Source organism: Lynx rufus, unplaced genomic scaffold (genome assembly GCF_022079265.1).
Source record: "Lynx rufus isolate CCGP_SWC_20201006 ecotype Redwood Valley unplaced genomic scaffold, mLynRuf1.p SCAF_7, whole genome shotgun sequence".
NCBI lineage: Eukaryota > Metazoa > Chordata > Mammalia > Carnivora > Felidae > Lynx > Lynx rufus.
In genome coordinates this window covers 106,919,314-106,941,893 of record NW_025814889.1, presented here as the reverse complement: position 1 = coordinate 106,941,893, position 22,580 = coordinate 106,919,314, and positions in this window count along the sequence as shown.

The window sequence follows — 22,580 nt, the reverse complement described above, 5'->3', positions numbered from 1 at the left end:
GGATCTCATCTAACCCTGTTATACTATAAACTTTAATTTGCGGTTAACCTCTGCAAATTATGTCTAGACATCTAAAAGCAAGTTATATTCTCACTGTATAAATGTTCTACTCATTCACTGCTGTGAAATTATGGAATCAGCTTGTTTCTTCCTTTGCATTACTTGCAAATAAAATTTCTTTAGGGTAACGTCATTAATCTTTTCAGCTTTGCTGTAAATCTGTCATCTCAGAAAGATTCTTTTATTTTGGTAGAATTTGTATTTCATATAGAACACTGAAAAATGAATTCTCTATCACATGGTGAAATCTGCAGTTTAATAATTCATCAAATGTGAGCCAACCAATGGATCTTTTGAACCCTCCCTTTTGCCTTCACTGGAATTCTTTCGGCCTTTGTTCTGTATCATAAAAAGGGTCTTAACATGTGGAAGAAATCATCAGAAACTTGAACAAGATTTTATTCTTAGACATGTAAATTTGAACAAATTCTTGACAATGACAGGACTATCAAAGGAATATGGCATGCATCTGGCCAGGTTCTCCCGGATAGCCCCCAGCTGACTGATCTTTGGGTACGTTAATGGACGCCAACGTAAGTAAGCAGTGTCTAACCAGTCACTTTCCATAGTGCAGTCAGCCAAAGACCCAGATGTTGCTTCTGCTGCTGTTAATTCTTGCTCAAAAAAAAAAAAAAAAAAATGTGTGTCAACCCAGTAACTAGGACCTGCAGCCATACTATTCCCTACACATTCATTGTACTTTTCATTTTATTTCTACAGAAAAATTGGAATAAAAAAGTATATAACTATACATCGTGTTGAAAATATTGGGAATTAAAAAATGCACTGACTTGCCAATTACATTTCTAGCTTAAAACAATACATCGATCCCTTGCTAGTGTTCAGTGTATTTGACTAGTGTGCATGATATTCTTTCATTGTTGTGGAGGTCATGTTTCTTCTACTGTGGCCTTCATAACATCATCCAACTTCATACTTAACGATATGCAAAGACATGTCTAATACATCTGGCCACATCAAAACAATAAATCTTGCTGTACGTGATGTTAACGCACTCAAGTTTCAATCCTCTTAGGTATGAGTGAATAAAGTAATTTATTATAGGTGTTTAGTAGAACTTGTTGTACCTATTGTGAGCTGCTTAAAAAACTCTGGTGATAAGCTTTTAAATTGTTAATATTAAACAGACACAAAATTTTCCCTAGAGATCTATTCCAGAGTTCTTTTCTGCTAAATCACATCCAAGAATACGAATTAATTCTGCTGTATGTTTTAATAAAGATGGTTAATTTATATTGTTTTTGGAAAAATAGGTTGAAAACTAAATAAATTTTCAAGTTTTATATGTAAATGTAGATTTACATGCATACGAAATGTACATGACACCCTATAAGCATTCTAACCCCACATAAATTTAATTTTACTATTCTTTAATAAATGGTTTTATCATGAAAAATATTCTTAATTTAAAATATATTCAATTATGCTCATCTATATTTTGATAGTTTTATAAATATTTTAAGAAGCAATTAGTTAGAAGATGTTTCATAGAAAATCAATAAAATATGTCAATACATATTTTTTTTGTTTTAAGTCATTTTAGAACTATACTTGGCAAGCCTATATTAGCAGCATTCACAATGAATATCTGCTATATAGAGAAAAAAAAAGAGCACTTTTTTTTCTTCATAAAAAGCTGACATCTAACTTTATTAAATAAATTTTTATTTAAGTGTATTTATTTGTTTTTTTTTTAATTTCAAACAAGGACTCTCCGCTTGTTCCCTAGTGGTTATTAATTTCTCCAAAAATGAAGCCCAAAGCCCTTTGAAGAATCTTGCTCAATATACAAAAGGATTATTTTATAAAACCAGTCCCATTTTGTGTACTCTTTCCTTTTTAATTCATTTTCTACCTGGGACTTCCCAAGCAGGTGTCCTGGGTAATATATATTTAGTTTAAAAAAAAAAAATAAAGGAACCTCCTCATATACTGATGCATTTTTATAAAATTTCCAAGACGAAGAAACTATCATATATAATTTTTCTTAGGCTTACTTGGCCACAGACAACTTTCATTGCTGAGCATTTCTCTGGAATAACACTTTAAGAAACACATTCTGCAAAATGCGTTAACTGCATTTATGGCTTTTATTTTTAACACCATGTACTATCATGTCTCTTTACATGTTGCATGGAAAACCTTGACCTTTCTCTTGCTAGCAAAACCGTCATGGCTCAGTTCCCTTGACTTCCCTTTACTTCTGCAAACTATGCTAATTCACTACTCTCTATTATATCACCATTGATGTATTTCATCAAATCTAAGGCATCTTTGGGTGTATCTTGTATTGAGATTTTCAGCTCTTTAAGAAATAAAAACTCAGTGCCTGGGTGGCCCAGTCAGTTAAGCTTCTGACTCTTGGTTTTGGCTCAGTCAAAATCGTATGGTTCTTGGGCTCGAGCCCCACATTGGGCTCTGTGCTGACAGTGTGGAGCCTGCTTAGGATTCTCTCTCTTTCTCTCAAAATAAATAAACATTTAAAAATAAATAAAAACTCACTGTTGATATAATTAATATATAGTTAATATACCATGTTTCATTCTACTTAGAATTATCTTCTACTAGTACACATAGTTCTTTTAGACTTATTTAAAAACGTATACTATCATGTGACATTCTCAGACATAACTAAGAAGAAAAATATAAGCGAGATAGAGTTAAGTATTTCTGAAACTATCACAAATTCCAATTTCAACTTTTGCTAAATTGCTTTCTTTACTCAGGATTGTCAATATTTACTAGACAGTATCATTCCCTATCATCAAGAGCATTGGTAATTTCTTAAGAGAGAGCTCTAAGACTGACTCTGGGATATTCTTCCAGGCCATAGCTTCCCCTTCTGTATTATTTGATGTTGGCATTTTCTTCATCATACAACACGGTTTCATGCGTGTGAAGACAATGACAAACTATATTACAACATCAGCTTGACAAACTAAAAGTATTATTGGCTACTGATTGTAAAACACATCCTAATTTTAGAGATAGTGCAAAGTGAAAAACATTTACCTTAGAATTGATGAATTGTGGTATTTTTCCACTTCACCAGTAAACAACATAACAATGTATCTCTTGAGAGCAGGACCTTATCATCTTTAGAAACATTCACTGGCATTCTCCATTCTCACCTACAGACACGCACACCACACACACATACTTTTGACAGTTTTACAAATAAATACGATTTTGTTGACTCTTTTTGTATAAACATCCTCTGTTGAGTGCTGTGACATAAGTTTTAAAGTTTAGTTATGTATTTTTTGAGAGAGAGAGAGGAAGAAAGAGTGCACACAAGCAGGAGGGGCAGAGATAGAGAGAGAGAAAGAGGATTCCAGTCAGGCTCCGCACTGTCAGCACAAAGCCCGACGTGGTGCTCAAATTCACAAACTGTGAGATCATGACCTGAGCTGAAAGACATATATTTATTATATACATTAAAATTTTTTTTAAATGTTTCCTCATTTTTTGAGAGAGAGATGGAGATAGAGCACGAGTTGGGGGGAGGGCAGAGAGAGGAGACACAGAATCCAAAGCAGGGTCCAGGATCTGAGCTGTCAGCACAGAGCCCATTCAGGGTTCCAGCGCACAAACCATGAAATCTTGACCTGAGCCAGAGTTGGTCACTTAATGGACTGAGTCACCCAGGTGCCCCTATTACATACTTTTGATGTTATAATCCCCTAAGCTGAATGATGAATAAATGAATAGGTGCACATTATGTTTGGAATAGTTGAACAACTGCTCATTGAGTCTTCAAGATTTACTCCTCCTCAGAGGTAAGTTTACAAATATTGAACCAATTTGCTTTTTAAAATTGAAGGGGTCTTGCCATCTAGTTGAGTCCAAGAAGAAAAGGAGTTACTGTTATCCAATAATTATATCTATAGTAACCAAACAATATCATAATTACTTCCTGATAATTTCTAAACACACTGACAGAAGTCGTTTTTTTTTTGTTTTTGTTTTTGTTTTTGTTTTTGTTTTGTTTTTTTTTTTGCATAACTTACTCAGGAAAGAGCTCCATCTACCAACTTATGGGACGATTCTTCCCATATACATTTTAAAACAAATAAGATTTTCCTCCTGATGAGTAAGGCTGCAGACAGATGGAATGTTGACTAAAGTAGCTGAGCAGTTGTAAATACTAACAGAAAATGTTGACTAAAATGTTGACTAAAAAACATTTTTAAATTTCACTTTGCTCACACAATTCAGCAATCTCTTAATTTGTATTTAATGATAATTTAACATGCTGCTAAAATCTGCCTGGGGTTATTTCCAAATTCAAACACAAAGTAAAGTAAATACCCCTAAATAGATGTTTTTATTGTGAAGGAATTGTTACTTTCTAGAAAGCCACGAGGGCTATATGGGTCAAAGTATTACAATCCACACATGTGGAATTTTTTTAATTGGCCACAAACACCACAGTAATTGTTTGTTTTTTGCTGTGGAATATTTAAAATACATTTTAAGTGTTAACAGAATATTTAAAATAAGTTAGGAAACATTCAGTTTGAGACAAGAAAGAAAACATTTTAGAGGCAGTACCTTGTCTCATAGCCTTAACACTCAATGTTGCTGAACAAGTGTGTCTTTTTTTTTTTAATTTTTTTAACGTTTATTTATTTTTGAGACAGAGAGAGACAGAGCATGAACGGGGGAGGGTCAGAGAGAGGGAGACACAGAATCCGAAACAGGCTCCAGGCTCCGAGCTGTCAGCACAGAGCCCGACGCAGGGCTCGGACTCATGGACCGCAAGATCCTGAGCCGAAGTCGGTCGCTTAACCGACTGAGCCACCCAGGCGCCCTGGACAAGTGTGTCTTATGATTTGTTTACTGAATTTAACATGAACAAAATATGGCTGGGTGCCAAAAAGTCACACAGGGGTTAAAATAAGCCAGTTATATCTATAAAGGCACATGAGTAAAGATGAACAACTTTTGTCTCTTTAAGAAATAGTACCTCTTACAAATAATGAGAAATTAAAAAAAGATAGAAATGGAAACAACAGGTGAAATACTGTAGTCTAGAGGCGCCTGGGTGGCTCAGTTGGTTAAACATCTGACTTCGGCTCAGGTCATGATCTCACAGTTTGTGGGTTCGAGCCCCATATTGGGTCCCGTGTTGGGCTGTGTGGAAACTGCTTAGGATTCTCTCTCTCCCTCTCACTCTGCCCCTTCCCTGCTCATGCAGTCTCATCTCTCTCTCTCTCTCTCTTTCTCTCTCTCTCTCTCTCTCAAAATAAATAAATAAACTGAAAAAAAAATAAGAAGACTGTAGTCTAGTGAGCTATGTAAAATGCTTCCATCAAAAAGAATTACATGTATAAATGTAACAATGACAGCAAGGCTTGGAATCTAAATAGAGAATAGTTTTGATAAAGGTTTTCACATGGTGGTATCTTTTTTCAGTCTTGTCTCCAAAGGAGAACTATATAGTATTGGTTTGCTGTAGACTTGTCAGGGTCATGATAACCAGTGTGTGTATATGTGTGTGTATGTGTGTGTGCATATGCGTTTGTGTGTGAGCAAACATACCAAACTGACTAAAACCAAAAAGATCACTGTCCCTAAATACTTTGTATATAAAAAATAGAGCGGTCTAAGCTAATGTCAGGATGTCCAAAACATACAACATACATCTTAGTCTAAATAATGAATGTTTATTACTTAACAATTTTGCAATGCTCCTTTTTTTACTTGTAAGAAAACTATTTGATTGTATCATTTCTGATATTGACTGGGTAGGACAGTAATACACAGTGCATGAACAGCTGAGTGTGTGTGTGTACCCTAAATACTGAAACATAATTAATCCTAATATCAATTTTATTCTTAGAAGCTAAGAATGTTCAACAACTAAGTCCAATGTTTTAAACATGGAGAATTTACACCTTAAAAAGACCAGAATTTTATCCTGTAAATACATCCCTATATTCTATACTACAAAGTAATTTAATTATTTAAATTATAATTTAAATATAATTAAATTTAAATATTTGATTAATTTAATTAAAATATTTGAATCACATAGAAATATCATGACGTTCAAAGAGAATATAAATCTTTATCATGTTCTATATTTCTATCATTATGTTTTTTAAGTATGTAACAAATCTGAAGGTCCAGTGCTTATATGATTTTAATTGCAGAAATACTTATTTTTTAATTGACAACAGGTTTTACAATGCACAAATCCAAGACTACCATTTGAAGGAGTCATCCTGTGGAGACTGGTTTATTCATTGCTCATTAAAATCTCTTTACAGACATTTCAGAGCTAAAAACAAAAACAAAACAAAACAAAAAAAAAAAAAAACACCACCACCAACAATAACAAATCTAAAGCCACAAAAACCAAACCAATAAATCAACCAAACAACAGCAAGAAATTCATCCAGCAACAATCACACAAACAGAAAAATAAAAATCTACACATATCTGAACTGAATTAAATAGGGGAGACAAGCATGGTAAAAGGCATCCATTTACTGATACACATTGCAGCAAGCTTTCTGAGGTGGCAGCTTCCTGAGGACTCATTAGCAGTTTGGTCAATAGCAAGAAGCTTGGCCTGGAACCTGCCACTCTTGGCATCCCAATGATTTGTAAGCCACATAGGACCTGGGTATAGTCATTCCTACAAAAGCATTTTCTCTTGTCTGCAGCTGAACCGTAAGTATTATCCAATTCCTACCAGGAATAGTTATGTATATCATTCTCACACAAAATGTGTCTTTCAGAATGGTAGTCTGATACTTTTTCAGATATAAATGTAGTTAACACTCATCTAGTATTAAAAGATGAGACATGGTCTGATTTACATTTAAAAAAACTTAATGTTTATTCATTTTTGAGAGAGAGAGAGAGACAGAGTACAAGCAGTGGAGGGCCAGAAAGAGAGGGAGAGAATCTGAAGCAAACTCCAGGCTCCAAGCTGTCAGCACAGGGCCCCACATGGGGCTCAAACTCACAAACTGTAGATCATGACCTGAGCTGAAGAAGGATGCTCAACTGACTGAACCACCCAACCACCCCTGGTCTTATTTTCATTTTTAAATGGATCTCTATGGCTGCTGAGTAAGAGGCAAGAGAGTCTCAAGACAGGCAGAGAGACAAGTTAAAAAGCAACTCAAAAAGAGAGAATACTTTAATTCCATGAGGTGAATATTACTCTAGTACTAAAAACAAAGAAATTGCAATAACAGTAAACTACAGAACCATATTCTCACGACCATAGTTACAAAAACTATTAATACAGTTTTAGCAAATCTAATCCAATATATAAAAAGGATACTACATCATGCCTAACTTGAGTTTATCCCAGTTTGCAAGTTGGACTTAAAGTTTGAAAACTCAAAGTGTAATATGCATACGTAAAGTAGATGTGACTTTTGAAAAATGTCAATATTAACAAATTAGGAAAAAAATTTAAAAAGATGATCTCAATAGATGCAGAAAATCCATTTGTCAAAATTCAACAACAATGTATATTAAACATATTATACTTAAAAAAAAAACTTTCATGGGGAGCCTGGGTAGCTCAGTCGGATAAGCATCCAGCTTTTGGTTTTGGCTCAGGTCATGATCTCACAGATAATGGGTTTGAGCCCCACTGTCAGTACAGAGCCTGCTTGGATTCTCTCTCTTCCTGCTTCCACTCCCTCCATGCAGTCTCTTTCTCTCTCAAAATAAATAAGCTAAAAAAAAAAAAAAAAAAGAGATACAGCTTCAATGTCAGCCACATGAAATCATGTGACTAGAGTGATTTGGTATAGTATGGTATATACCAAAGATACTATATGAAATGAAAAGAAAAGCTGTAGGGACAATCTTCTGTTAAGTTCAAAATCAGGCAGATTAAAGGAAACAGTGCAAAGGAATTATATAATGACCTTGTATTTTTGTCATTAATACAAAGGGTTATTAAACACACCCTCAGGGTGTGTTAAACCTTAACAAAAATCTTAAGACAAAAGTGGGATGAAATAAAATATATGTCAATTTGGCTATTAGCAGTCTTTGGAAAAAATAATTTGAGTAAAATTACAGAGGTGGAACTAGATTGTAGGAGATTGGTCGAAGTGAGAAATTGAGACAATAAATATTGACTACTCTATTAGCATTAAGAATTTGGGGCGAGGGAGTTAACATGGCAGAGTAGTAGGGGAACCCAAAGTACCTTCATCCCTCAAACACAGCAGTATTGAGGCCAGAAGACTTCGAATTCCAGGAATCCAGGCTACAGAGAGACAGAAACATCTTCCGGGGCCAACAGGGAGACCTTGGTGGACCACAGGTGCATGACTATAAGTTGGGAGAGCGAAAATGGGCAGCATAGGCTCAGAGAGGAGGGATCCCCTTTATGGAGAGAAAAAAGGAAGAAAAAGAGAGCTGTGGAAGTATAGGATTGTATCTGGACAAGAGAAAAACCACAGAAAGGGGACAGAAAAAATGGATAAAGAACCAATTTCTACCACAATCCATGGTTGTGGGACTTCCTCCAGACTGGCACCTGCCACCCTGTACACACACCTGGGGAGGAGGGGGATACAGACAGCCCCGGCTAGGTACCTAGCTCAGAGGCACAGTCAGAGAGAGCAGTCCCCTACCTTGAGTGCTGTGGGAAGAGGTATATATCTGTTCCAAGGACAAAAGACCATGCAGGTGCCCGCCATCCAGAGGCCCTTTGTCTACTGTCTGGGTGGAGTGGCACTACTCCAAAACTGAGGTGTGTGAAGCAGGATCCTTTAAGACACTGGGTATGAATCTCAGCCAAGCACCTGGGAAGCACAGGACACTGTGGAGCAGGACAAACTGGCCCACTCATGCCCACATGACAACATAGGCACAGCCTGAACAGAGTGGTCTGGGACACCCATTCCAGGGAGAAGAGACTGGGGTGTTGCCAGTTTACTCCCCATCACCAACAAGGTGGGGTTTCAGGGAACAGGACAGCAGGCACACAGTGGAGGCAGGACCTGCCTACACCAAACCATGCCCCTCCATGCCTGGTAAGTGCAGGAGCAAGATTGACACTGACAGACCAGATGGCCCCTCCTCCAGACCAGTACAGCTACTGGTTCCGAGGTACCATCAAATACCAGTCCAGTGTTTTGCATTTTCTGATTTGATTCTTGGTCAATTCTTATTATATATATATATATATATATATATATATATATATATACACACACACACATATATACATATATATGTATATATGTATATATACATATATAAATTTATATATATTATATAATATATAATAATAAATAATAATATATAATAAATATATATAATAAATTATATATATTATTTATATGTATTATATATTATATATAATATATGTTATATATATCATATATATAATTTTCTTCCTCTTACTTCCTCCCTTCTCTATTCTAGTTGTTGGTTTGTTTAAGCAGACATTTTTAATCTATTCTTTTTACACCTCTTCTGTGTCTCCTTCTTTATTTTCCTCTCTCTCTCTCTCTCTCTCCCTGGATTAAGCCATATAGTTTCTCTGATTGAATTTTTTTTTCTCTCCTTTTTCCCCACCCATCATTTCTCTCATTGTATGGGATAAGGCTTCTTCCACCACCACACCTTTTTAAATTTTTTCCAGGATTACTTCAATGAACAAATCAAAGCACACCTGGTGGAAGGTCCAAATCACCACTATTAGTAGGGAGATAAAGCAACCAGAGTCACAACAAAAGATAGCACACAACACACTCCAAAAACACCTCCTGAAGGGCCAGACCCTAGACATTATATGACTCCTTCTTAATATATTTGTGCTCGCAGGTGCAGGACACATAATAAGTTATTAAAACATGTAAAAAAACAGAAAACTAGTTGAAATGATGAAATGGAAGAATTCTCCTCAAAAAAAAAATTTTCAGGAAGAAATGACAGCTAGAGAAATGCTCTATAAACAATATATCTGAGCACGAATTTAGAATAATAGTCATAAGATTAATAGCTGGGCTTGAAAAAAGCATGGAAGACAGCAGAGAATCTATTGCTTCAGAGATCAGGGAACTAAGAAATAGAATGAATTAAGAAATGTTGTAAATGACGCACAAAATTAACTAGATGCAGTGATAGCAAGGGTGGAGGAAGCAGAGGGGAGAATAAGTGAAATAGAAGATATAATTATGAAAAATGATAAAGCCAAGAAAAAGAGAGATAAAAACATACTAGACCACAAGGAGAGTATTAAAGAACTAAGTGGTTCAATGAAATGTAATATCCGTATCATAGGAGTTCCAGAAGAAGAGAGACAGAAAGGGGCAGAAGTCTTACTTGAACAAATTATAGCTGAGAACTTCCCTAATCAGGGGAAGGGAGTAGACGTCCAAATCCAGGAGGTACAGAGAATTCCATCTTCACCACGACACATCATAGTGAAACTGGTAAAATGGAAAGATAAAGAGAATTCTGAAAGAAGCTAGGGACAAACGGGCCTTAACCTACAAGGGGAGACACATAAGGGTAGTGGCAGACCTGTTCACTGAAACCTATAGGCCAGAGGGAGTGGCAGGAAATATTCAATGTGCTGAATAGGAAAAATATGCAGCCAAGAATCCTTTATCTGCAAGGCTATCATTCAGAATAGAAGGAGAGGAAAATACACTGCAATGCAGGCCTATCTCAAGAAACAAGAAAAATCCCAAATACAAAACCTAGCCTTATATCTAAAGGAACTAGAAGCAGAGCAGCAAAGAAACCCTACAGCCAGAATAAGAAGATAAACAATAAAGATTAGAGCAGAAATAAGCAACACAGAATCAAAAAAAAAAAAAAAAAAAGAACAGATCAATGAGTCTAAGAGCTGGTTTTTAGAAAAAATAAACAAAATTGAATAAACTCATAGCCAGACATCTCAAAAAGAAAAGAGAGAGAACCCAAATATATAAAATCACCAATGAAAGAGAAGAGATCTCAACCAACACCACAGAAATACAAACAATTATAAGAGAATACTATAAAAAATTATATGCCAACAAACTGGGCAACCTGGAAGAAATGGACAAATTCCTAGACAATCACACACTACCAAAACTCAAATGGAAAGAAATAGAAAATTTGAACAGACCCATAACCAGTGAATAAATTAAATCAGTTACCAAAAATCTCTCAGCAAATAAGAGTCCTGGGCCAGGGAGCCTCCCAGAGAATTCTACCAGACATTTAAAGCAGAGTTAATACCTATTCTTCTCAAGATGTTTCAAAACATAGAAACAGAAGGAAAGTTTCCAGACTAATTCTATGAAACCAGCATTACCTTGATTCCCAAACAAGACAGAGACCCCACTAAAAAGGAGAATTATAGGTCAATATCCCTAATGAACATGGATGCAAAAATTCTCAACAAGATACTAGCAAATTGAATTCAACAGTATATTCAAAGAATTATTCACTGTGATTAAGTGCAATTCATTCCTGCCCTGCAGGGCTGGTTCAATATTCACAAATTAATCAATGCAATACATCACATTAATGGCAGAAAGACTAAGAACCATATGATCCTGTCAATAGATGAAAAAAAAAGCATTTGACAAAATCAGCATCCTTTCTTAGTAAAAAACCCTCAAGAAAGTTGGGATGGAAGGAATATACCTTACATCATAAAAGTCATATATGAAAATCCCACAGTTAATATCATCCCCAATGAGGAAAAGCTGAGAGCTTTCCCCCTGAGATCAGGAACACAACAGGGATGTACACTCTCACCACTGTTGTTTAACATAGTGTTGGAAGTCCTAGCCTCAGCAGTCAGACAACAAAATGAAATAAAAGGCATTCAAATTGGCAAAGAGTAAGTCCAACTTTCACTTTCCTCAGACAACATGGCACTCTATAAGGAAAACCCAAAAGACTCTACCAAAAAGCTTCTAGAACTGATACATGAATTAAGCAAAGTTGCAGGACACAAAATCAATGTAAAGAAGTTGGTTGCCTTTCCATACATCAATAATGAAGCAACAGAAGGAGAAATCAAGAAACTAATCCTGTTTACAACTGCACCAAGAACCATAAAATACCTAGAAATAAACCTAACCAAAGCTGTAAAAGATCTGTATGCTGAAAACTATAGAAAACTTGTGAAAGAAATTGAAGAAGGCACAAAGAAATGGCAAAACAGGGGCGCCTGGGTGGCGCAGTCGGTTAAGCGTCCGACTTCAGCCAGGTCACGATCTCGCGGTCCGGGAGTTCGAGCCCCGCGTCAGGCTCTGTGCTGACAGCTCAGAGCCTGGAGCCTGCTTCAGATTCTGTGTCTCCCTCTCTCTCTGCCCCTCCCCGCTCATGCTCTGTTTCTCTCTGTCTCAAAAATAAATAAAAACATTTCAAAAATTTAAAAAAAAAATTATATATTAAAAGAAATGGCAAAACATTCCATGCTCATGGATTAGAAGAACAAATATTGTTAAAATGTCAACAGTACCCAAAGCAATCTACACATCTAATGCAATCCTAATCAAAATTGCACTGGCATTCTTCTCAGAGACAGAACAAACAATCCTAACATTTGTATGGCACCACAAAAGACCCCAAATAGCCAAAATAATGTTGAAAAAGAAAACCAAAGCCAGAAGCATCACAATCCTGGACTTTAGCCTCTATCCCAAAGCTGTAATCATTAAGACAGTATGGTACTGGCACAAAAACACATAGACCCATGGAATAGAATAGAGAACCCAGAATTGGTCCCACAAATATATGGTCAATGAATCTTTGATAAAGCAGGAAAGAGTATCCAACGGAAAAAAGACAGTCTCTTTAGCAAATGGTGCTGTGAAAACTAAACGGCACATGCAGAAGAATGAAACTGGACAACTTTCTTACACCATACTCAAAAATAAACTCAAAATGGATGAAAGACCTAAATGTAAGACAGGAAACCATCAAGACACTAAAGGAGAAAACAGGCAACAACCTTTTTGACCTCGGATGCAGCAACTTCTTACTTGACACATCTCCGGAGGCAAGGGGTATAAAAGCAAAAATGAACTATTCGGACCTCATGAAGATAAAACTTCTGCACAGCAAAGGAAACAATCAACAAAACTAAAAGACAACCAACAGAATGGGAGAAGTTATTTGCAAATGACATACTGGATACAGGGTTAGTATCCAAAATCTATAAAGAACATATGAAACTCAACACCCAGAAAACAAATAATCCAGTGAAAAAATAGGCAGAAGACATGAATAGATACTTTTACAAAAAGACATCCAGATGGCCAACAGACACATGAAAAGATGTTCTATATCACTCATTATCAGGGAAATACAAATCAAAACCACAATGAGATACCACCCCACACCAAAGTGACTGAAATTAACAACTCAGGAAACAACAGATGTTGGCAAGGATGTGAAGAAATGGGAACCCTCTTGCACTTTTGGTGGGAATACAAACTGATGCAGCTGCTTTGGAAAACAGTGTGGAGGTTCCTCAAAAAATTAAAAATATAATAACCCTATGACCCATAAATAGCACTATAGGGAATTTATCCAAAGGCGACAAGAGTGCTGACTCATAGGGGCACATGTACCCCAATGTTTACAGCAGTACTTTCAACAATAGCTAATCATGGAAAGAGCCCAAATGTCCATCAACTGATGAATGGATTAAGAAGATGTGATTTATATATACAATGGAATACTACTTGGTAATGAGAAAGAAGGAAATCCTGCCATGTGCAACAATGTGGATGGAACTGGAGGGTCTTATGCTAAGTCAAATAAGTCAGAGAAAGACAGATATCCTATGTTTTCACTCATATGTGGAATTTCAGAAACTTAACAGAAGACCATGGGGGAAGGGAAGGGGAAAAACAGTTTCAAATAGAGAGGGAGGCACACCCATAAGAGACTCTTAAACACAGAAAACAAACTGAGGGTTGTTGGGGTGGGGGGTGAGCAGGGGAGAGGGGAAAGTCGGTAATGGGCATTGAGGAGATCACCTGGGATGAGCACTGCGTGTTGTATATAAGTAATGAACCATGGGAATCAACCACCAAATCCTAGAGTACACTGTATACACTGTATGTTAGCTAACTTGACAATAAGTTATATTAAAAAAAAAGAATGGGGTAATAAATAATGGTAATAAATAATGAGTTCTATTATAGTAGAAAGTTTTCTTATCCATTTGAAACTCTTACTTAGTGTAAGAATGACAGTCAAATGTTTATTTACTGAAGAAAAAAAGTATCACTAGAAAAAGCTTTCAAATACACAAGATAGAAAGTCTATGAAAAAAGCATCTTGAAACAGAAAGGATGGCAAAGGGGCAGAAATAGTTCTAGTGAAGATAAAGTTCTTTGTTTTTAAAAATATTAAATGACATAACTATATCTGTATTCTTTTAGCATGGTATCTAGAGTCGTAGGTTTTAAAACTACAGAAAATAGAGTAGAAAACTATACAGATAAATCACTGAACAGACAACAGTTTCTCTGTATCCTATAAACTTCAAATTAACAAACAAGAATTGAACATATCAAAACAATAGTTTAGAATAGATCCATTGTATTGTTAGAGACGATACTTTCTTGTTTTTTTGGTTTATTCTGTTTATCTCCCTGTAGTCTCTTTTTAGGTCACAGAGCACATCAATATTTGTGTTCTTTTAGTACCAAGAAAAGTGTTTTAGAATTACTGTAGAAATCACAGTGATAACTTTTCTCAAGGATACAAACACTAACTAGTCTTCCATTTTACTCTACAATATGCACCTAAAAAGCATCATTTTTTATGAATGTTAATATGCTAACCAGAGCTGGCCTTTCCTGGAAGAGCCTCAATTGAATTAGCATTGTGGATACTTAGGGAGTCATTTAAGAATAAAGAATATATTATGTGGCCTAAGTATATTAAATTTACTAAATGGGATTTTTGTTTAAAGCAACATTCTAAATCACTATTGTATTCCCTAGCACTTTAAATATTAATTCCCTTTGTATGGAGAAAGTTCCGATAGGAATTTGACTTAAAAAGCAGAAGCTATTTAAAGAGAAAGATGATTTTCCTACTTACAGATTTTTCAGATCTGATATACCTTATTTTGCTAACAGCCTGAATGTCATTTTTCCATTCTGTATAATTATTTTTACTATTTTTACATGTATCTATTCAAAAGGAAATAAATAATTTGTTCTTTGTTCATTTCTTAAAGTCTAGTGGCAGTTTATACTTACAGCTACTTAATCATTTTAATTACAAACTTTCCTATTGTATAAGTAACTTCTGTAGTAAGAAGCTCAAATTAAGATTTTTTAAAATCTTCCAATGTGAAAAGATGCCATAATACCATGAGTTCAAGGAGAGATGCCATTCAAGATAACTTTATTTCTCCCAAATCACAGGCATATACACCTACACACATATGAATATATATATATATATATATATATATATATATATGCTAAATATCATGAAATGTAAGAAAGTAGCACATTATACTACTTCCTACCTACCCTCTTTATGTTGGGTCTTTTTTCTGTTGCATGGAACAGAAAATCTGAATCAGAAAGAAGATATACTGAGCTTAGCAGTCTAGCTACTATGGTAATGGGAGCTCAATTAATGTAATTAGGATTTTCTTTCTCAGTTTCAACTTCCTGATTTTATTAGGTTGATCTTTTCATATTTCCCAACTTTTTTATGGTTTCTAAAGTGGCTGCGGCCACTTTGCAACTTACATATAATCTTATTTAAAAGAGTTTCTTTATTCCCACAATTAAAAAAAAAATAAATAAAACTTAGCATCTCTTTTTGTCTTAATCAGTGGTTTTCAACCAGAGGAAACTTTGCACCCCGGGGAATATTTGGCAGTGTCTGGATATATTTGTTTGTTACATCTGGGATGAGATGGATAGATGTTACTGGAATCTAATGAATAGAGGCTAGGCATGCTGGTGAAAATCCTACAGTGTGTAGGACAGCCCTCCACAACAAAGAATTCTCAGGTTCAGAATGTCAATAGTGACAACATTGAGAAACCTTGGTCTAAAATGAATGGTGTGTTTTTATGTGAACCAATACCGCAAAGAGAGGGAAAGAATATGCTGATAGCTATAAATCTACCAGTGGTTACTCCTGAAGGTGAGAGCAGAATTAATTCTCCCATGGCATGAGAAAGAGGGAGATGTGACATTCAAAAAACACTGAGTGCAGTTTTGTCAGAAGTGATAAACTCAAATTCAGAAGACATCTATACCACAGTCTCTTCTACCTCCACTGTTGGGGTGGACGTAATCATTGCATATTTTTATGGTGTAAAGTATTTACATTCTATTCTATAATAATAATTTATGAAGTTTTGGTTTTACACAGAATCAATACTTTCATTATCTTCCCCATTTATCACACATTAGTAATGTTTATCCTCAGATTACAATTATTGTAAAACATTTGTTTTGATCTGGATCTACTAAGTTTGCTGATATCAAAAGTTGGTTGACATAATTTTTTTTAAATTTAGTTTTTACTATATGATTACTTATCAATAAATTAAGTGATCAATAGGCCTTTATATGATACTCAGGAAAAGATTCTGGTAGGAAGCATAGAAAGAGAGTGTTCAACATTTGATGCTGATCACTGAATAGATAACAAAAGCTGACAAATTACACATTTTAGGTTGTTTTCCTATCTAAAATTCTATTCCCTCCTATCCCCCTATCACACTCTCCACTCATTTTCATAGTTTCTCTCAATTTTTGTGAGCATACATTTGATGTGTCTATGTGTATGTGTCTTCCTATCATGTTTATGTATCTTGAAATACTTCTATTTCTCCTTTTAGAGGCAAATTCTTGGTTTATCAAGGAAAAGAGATATAATTTCTGAATAATGACATAAAAAGTTTTAAATATTATACAGCAGAGAAACATAGGTGTAAAAATAAATGCTCTATAGAAAATAGAAGGTATTTTATTTCCTATAAGATAGGTACCAATTGGTCTATGATTGTTAGAGCCTTTTTGTGATTGTAGCTCGATTACACTGTATGATAGTGGTCTAACTCATTATTTTAGAAGGAGATTTTATATTTCCCAATAAATACAATTTTTAATTGTTTAAAAATGTTTATTTTTGAGAGAGAGAGAGACAGAGACAGAGAACAAACCAGGGAGGGGCAGAGAGAGAGGGAGACACAGAACCCAAAACGGCTCCAGGCTCTGAGGTGTCAGCACAGAGCCTGACTTGGGACTCGAACTCACGGACCACAAGATCATGACCTGAGCTGAAGTCGGATGCTTAGCCGACTGAGCCACCAAGGCACCCCCCAATAAATACAATTTTAATGTTCATATTATAAATTCCCCATAAAAAAAAAACAACAACTGGGAATGCAGGTGGCAATGTATAATCATTTTTTTATATAAAACATTACATTTTGTTAGAAAGTAGTTGTGCTTCAAAATGTAAATAATAAAAATCATTCATATTAGATATTAAACTGTCTAATAATTTTGAAATGTTTCTCATATGCCATACACTGTTATGTTAATTTATATTATGTGTGTGCATGTGCAAATTCATTTGATTCCTGAATTAAGACCTGCTTTCAGATGAGGAAACTGAGTCACAAAGATTAAATCACCAACGGTAAATGATGAACCTGGGATTCAAGCTCAGCCTTGCCCAGAGCTTGGATTCTTAAAAGTAGTACCATCCTTCATCTCTGCTTCTGTTAAATAATCACAAGGGTGCTGAAAATACGTCATGTTCTAAGGATTAAATGGATTTTATAAATGGTTTGACTCAAAAATTTCCTTTACACTTCATTTCTTTTAAAAATTTTCTCCTTCAGTTCTGCACATTTGCACTTACTCATTGTTTTCTACAAGCATGTTTTCCAAAAAGATATGGTTAGATTTTAGTGAAATAAAGAATTTTTCATAAAATTCATATGAAAATACACCTAAGTCTTGTGAATCAATATAAAAGTGCCATTTAATTTGTGTTTTAATTTCAGAATTACTGTGTATTATCAAACTTTCCTTCCATTAATATATGTCCATTGTATAGGATATATTTATTTATTCTATTTTACAGTATATTAATATAATGCATAGTTTGTTTTATATCATATTGTAATATATAATATTGTTAATGCTCCTGCATTTTAATCTATATCCATATTATTTATTCACTGATTAGTACAGTAATTATAATAGTCATTATAGTAGTTCACTATCTGGCTATCCTGGTTACATTCAACTTAAACCTTTGTAATTTATACTCTTAGTGGACACCAGATCCTTTTCAGACACATAACTCTTTCACATTTATTAAACAGCCCCTTGATTTTCATCTGGAGAGCCATCTTTTCTCTATTCACTCCATGTAACTGAGGTGCTGAGGACTTCACCTAAACTTGCACAGTTAGAAAGCATCATGTCTCCTGGGGCTCGAATAAATACACTGTGGCAGGACCCATCTCCAGCTAGTTGAGTATTAATTTGTTAACGAATAGGAAAATATATAACTCAATGTATAGTGAGCTGGATCCTACCAGGGATACACGCAGCACAAAAGCAAACACAGCAAAGTAATGAAAAAAGGCTGGGCTTGATGATCCTGTTTTAGTCATGACTAAAGCCAGATGTTTGCATATCCGTTTCACATATCAAAGCCACAAACATGTCTTCATCTAATAAATATTAACATGCATATACACTATAATGAAATCCATAATTAGCATATAGTTGTATATCATATGCATACATATTATAATTATATTATCATTATTATTTGTATAAAATAGAGTTGACTTTTTCTACTTGTCACAAATAAAAAAAAACCCCTAAATAATGAAATGCAACCCATTACTAATATGATACTAATTTCCCATTAATTCAGTGATCTTTTTAACTCCATTTTGCTAAAGCTTCAAGCATTTGTCTTCAAATGCCTTTATGTTTTTTCTCTCCCTCTTTAAAATTCTCTTTCTCATTTTCCTTATTTCAATTATACAAATGATGTGTTCATCTTGGGCAAAATTTAAAAATATAAAAATGATAAAATACACCATCTTAATTCCAAAATTTATAAATAGACACCACTAAATCTTGAGTCCATATGTCTACATTTTCAATTATACACATTATACACATTATTTTTACAAAACAGGTATATATTCCACATGAACATGTATGATCTGTCGAGTTTTTTATTTGGCTAACACCATAAATATAATTCTATATTGACAAATACACACTTCAAACATTGTCTAATGGGTATAATATGCCTTCATTAGAGAGACCAGTTCATTTACTAATTTCCCTATGTTACACATCTGGGTTGTTGCCAGGTGTGCACTATTATAATTAATGCTACATTATATATTGACATAAAAATATATTTCTCTGCTTCTTGTTTTTGGGAGGTAAAGTTTTAGAAGGTGAATCACTAAAGCTAAATTTATACACATTTCAAGGGAGCCTGGGTGGCTCAGTAGGTTGGGCGTCTGACTTCAGATCAGGTCATGATCTCACAGCTTGTGAGTTCGAGCCCCACTGGGCTCTGTGCTGACAGCTCAAAGCCTGGAGCCTGCTTCGGATTCTGTGTCTCCCTCTCTCTCTGCCCCTCCCTTACTTATTCTCTCTCTCTCTCTCATGGTCTCTCTCAAAAATAAATAATCATTTAGGGGCGCCTGGGTGGCTCAGTTGGTTGAGTGTCCGATTTCAGCTCAGGTCATGATCTCGTGGTCTGTGAGTTCGAGCCCGGCATTGGGCTCTGTGTTGACAGCTCAGAGCCTGGAGCCTGCTTCAGATTCTGTGTCTCCCTCTCTCTCTGCCCCTCCCCTGCTCATGCTCTGTCTCTCTCTCTCCCAAAAATAAATAAACATTAAAAAAAAATTTTAAATAAATCATTTAAAAACTTAAAAAAACAAATCATACACATTTCAGAATCCTTTCTCTGTCAGCAAGTACTGATGGCCCAGAGCCCAACCATTCTCTCTCCTAACTCTTGCATTTTTTTCCCCCTTCGAACTGAGTTGAGACTGTTTTCTGGTCCCTATCCCTTATCAGAATAGCCTTGAATAAAGTCTTTTTTGCCTGTACAACTTTGTACAGTGCAATTTTTGTTTGATAATTCCTATCCGCATGGAAAATAGATTCTAGAAGAGAAGACAAGAGAACGTATATTTTAAAATACCAAAGCATGGGGCGCCTCAGTGGCTCAGTCAGTTGTGTCCAACTTCGGCTCAGGTCATGAACTCACGGTGAGTTCAAGCCCCAAATCAGGCCTAGTGCTGACAGCTCAGAGCCTGGAGCTTGCTTAGGATTCTGTGTCTCCCTGTCTCTCTGCTCCTCCCCCATTTGCTTGCTCTCTCTCTCTTTCAAAAATAAATAAACAATAAAATATATACATAAAATATCCAAGCATGAAGAATTCCATTTACTGAGCAGCATAAGAACATTCATGGTACTTCAACTTTACTTCTTGTAAAACAGAAATCATAATATAGTATGGGATCTATTTCAAGATATAAATAGAATATCAGTTGTGAAACTAATTGGCCATATTCATTATTCAATATAGCCTTTGTTTTCAATATGCATCATTGAGGATGTTATGGGAATGTCATCTCAGAAATTTACACATTAACTAGTTCTTCATCTTTCTGACTTTAAGATAAGGTCCAACTTGAATCCAAACTGACTACACATGTAGACTATTTATAGTGCTACCCTTTAATTGATCCTTCAGAACACTTTCTTTAAAGTTTAGATTGTTTGGGGCACCTGAGTGGCTCAGTCTGTTGAGCATCCAACTCTTGATTTTGGCTCAGGTCATGATTTCATGGTCATGGGATGGGACCCATATAAGGCTCCGTGATGAGCATTGAGCCTGCTTAATATTCTCTCTCACTCTCTCTCTCACTTTGCCCCTCCCCCTTCACTTGTGCATGCACTTTCTCTCTTTCTCTTTCTCACCCTAAAATAAAAAGAAAACAAGTTTAAAGTTCAGATTGTTAAATCAAATAAGCACCATGACTTTTATATTCCTGACTTTCTGAATATTTGTTCATTTATTGATAGTTTTCTTGTGTGGAAATATGAAAGGCTAACTCTGGTTACCCTTCCTCCTCAAACCTCCATACCAAGGAATTATTCCCCAGACTCATACATTTTCTCCAATGCTCTTAACACAAAATCCTAAAACTAAATATAGATTGCTGTTAAAAAAAAAAAAAAAAAAGACATGCCACTGAAGCCACCAACTAAATCCAGATGTGCAAAAACCTAAGGTGTGGTGAAGTTATTCCATGGTTGTGTATGCCATAATAATTTGGGTGCATGGGCACAGAATCATGAGTATTCAACAATTCCCCAAATGATCTCTTTTTTTTTTCTTTCTTTTTTGTTTATTTGTTTTTTTTTTTTAACAGATAACTTTGAAGAGCACCTATTGATTCTACTTTCAAGGTTTATTCTCCCCACTGTAATTAGGGGTTTCTTTTTAATAGCATTATGTTTAGTAGATTTTTATTTTACCCTTAATGTAAGAACATTTAATAATATGACATGAGACAATAAAGAGTATAATATGTGCACATATTTCCCTATTATTCTTTACTATCTAGTTTAAGCTTGTTATATAAGCCATTACTGAAATGTGGAGGAATCCAACAGGGACAATTTAACATGTCATTATTATTTCTGTTTATTAGTGGTTTCCTTGAGCATAATGTAAGGTACAGTAGAGTAATAGCTTTTAAAAGAACAAGAAGTAGAATCCCCAAGTGAATCTGAACATTTTCAGAAAATCTTTCATTACAAACTCTTCTGCTTTTCTCAATTTGATTTTTCTCTTGAAGTTTAGAAAACCCATGCTTATATATGTAACTTTAGTATCTGGCTTACCCGAAGTAAATAATAAAATGGATTTGATTTATTTTCTTCTAATATGTAACCAGCTTTTATTCATGATGATAAAATTAAGCATATTATTTGCTAACAACTAAAAGAATTAAAATTATATCAGTATGGATACCTGAATTATATGCTTCCATTTTTGCTGCCAAAACCCCTCCAATGAATTCTTCATACTGCTACTTGAGTGATGGTTCCAAAACACGGGTCTAATATTTTATTATTACAAATACTAAATCCCCCTCGTAAATAGGACAGCATTGTAACTTTTTTGTGTTGTGTACAGATGCCTTCAGGACCTGCTGGTTTCTGCTTATCTTTCCTTCCTAATGCAGGAGGCTTATATGAATCAATGTAGCTGGCATGGAATAAGAGACACATACATCTAAATTCCCTTCCATTGTAGAAGTGAGCCAATCTACAGCCTGGGGATGGGTGGAGGAGGGGTACTGGAAGGACTGCAGAGACCTTGAGGCTAAGCCAATGTATTCAGATGGATCTGTTCTTTTGGAGCTATAGGATTCTTCACTGGCATACTATATTGCTTCCTCAACCTCTCCTCCCATCCATAACCATCTATATTGC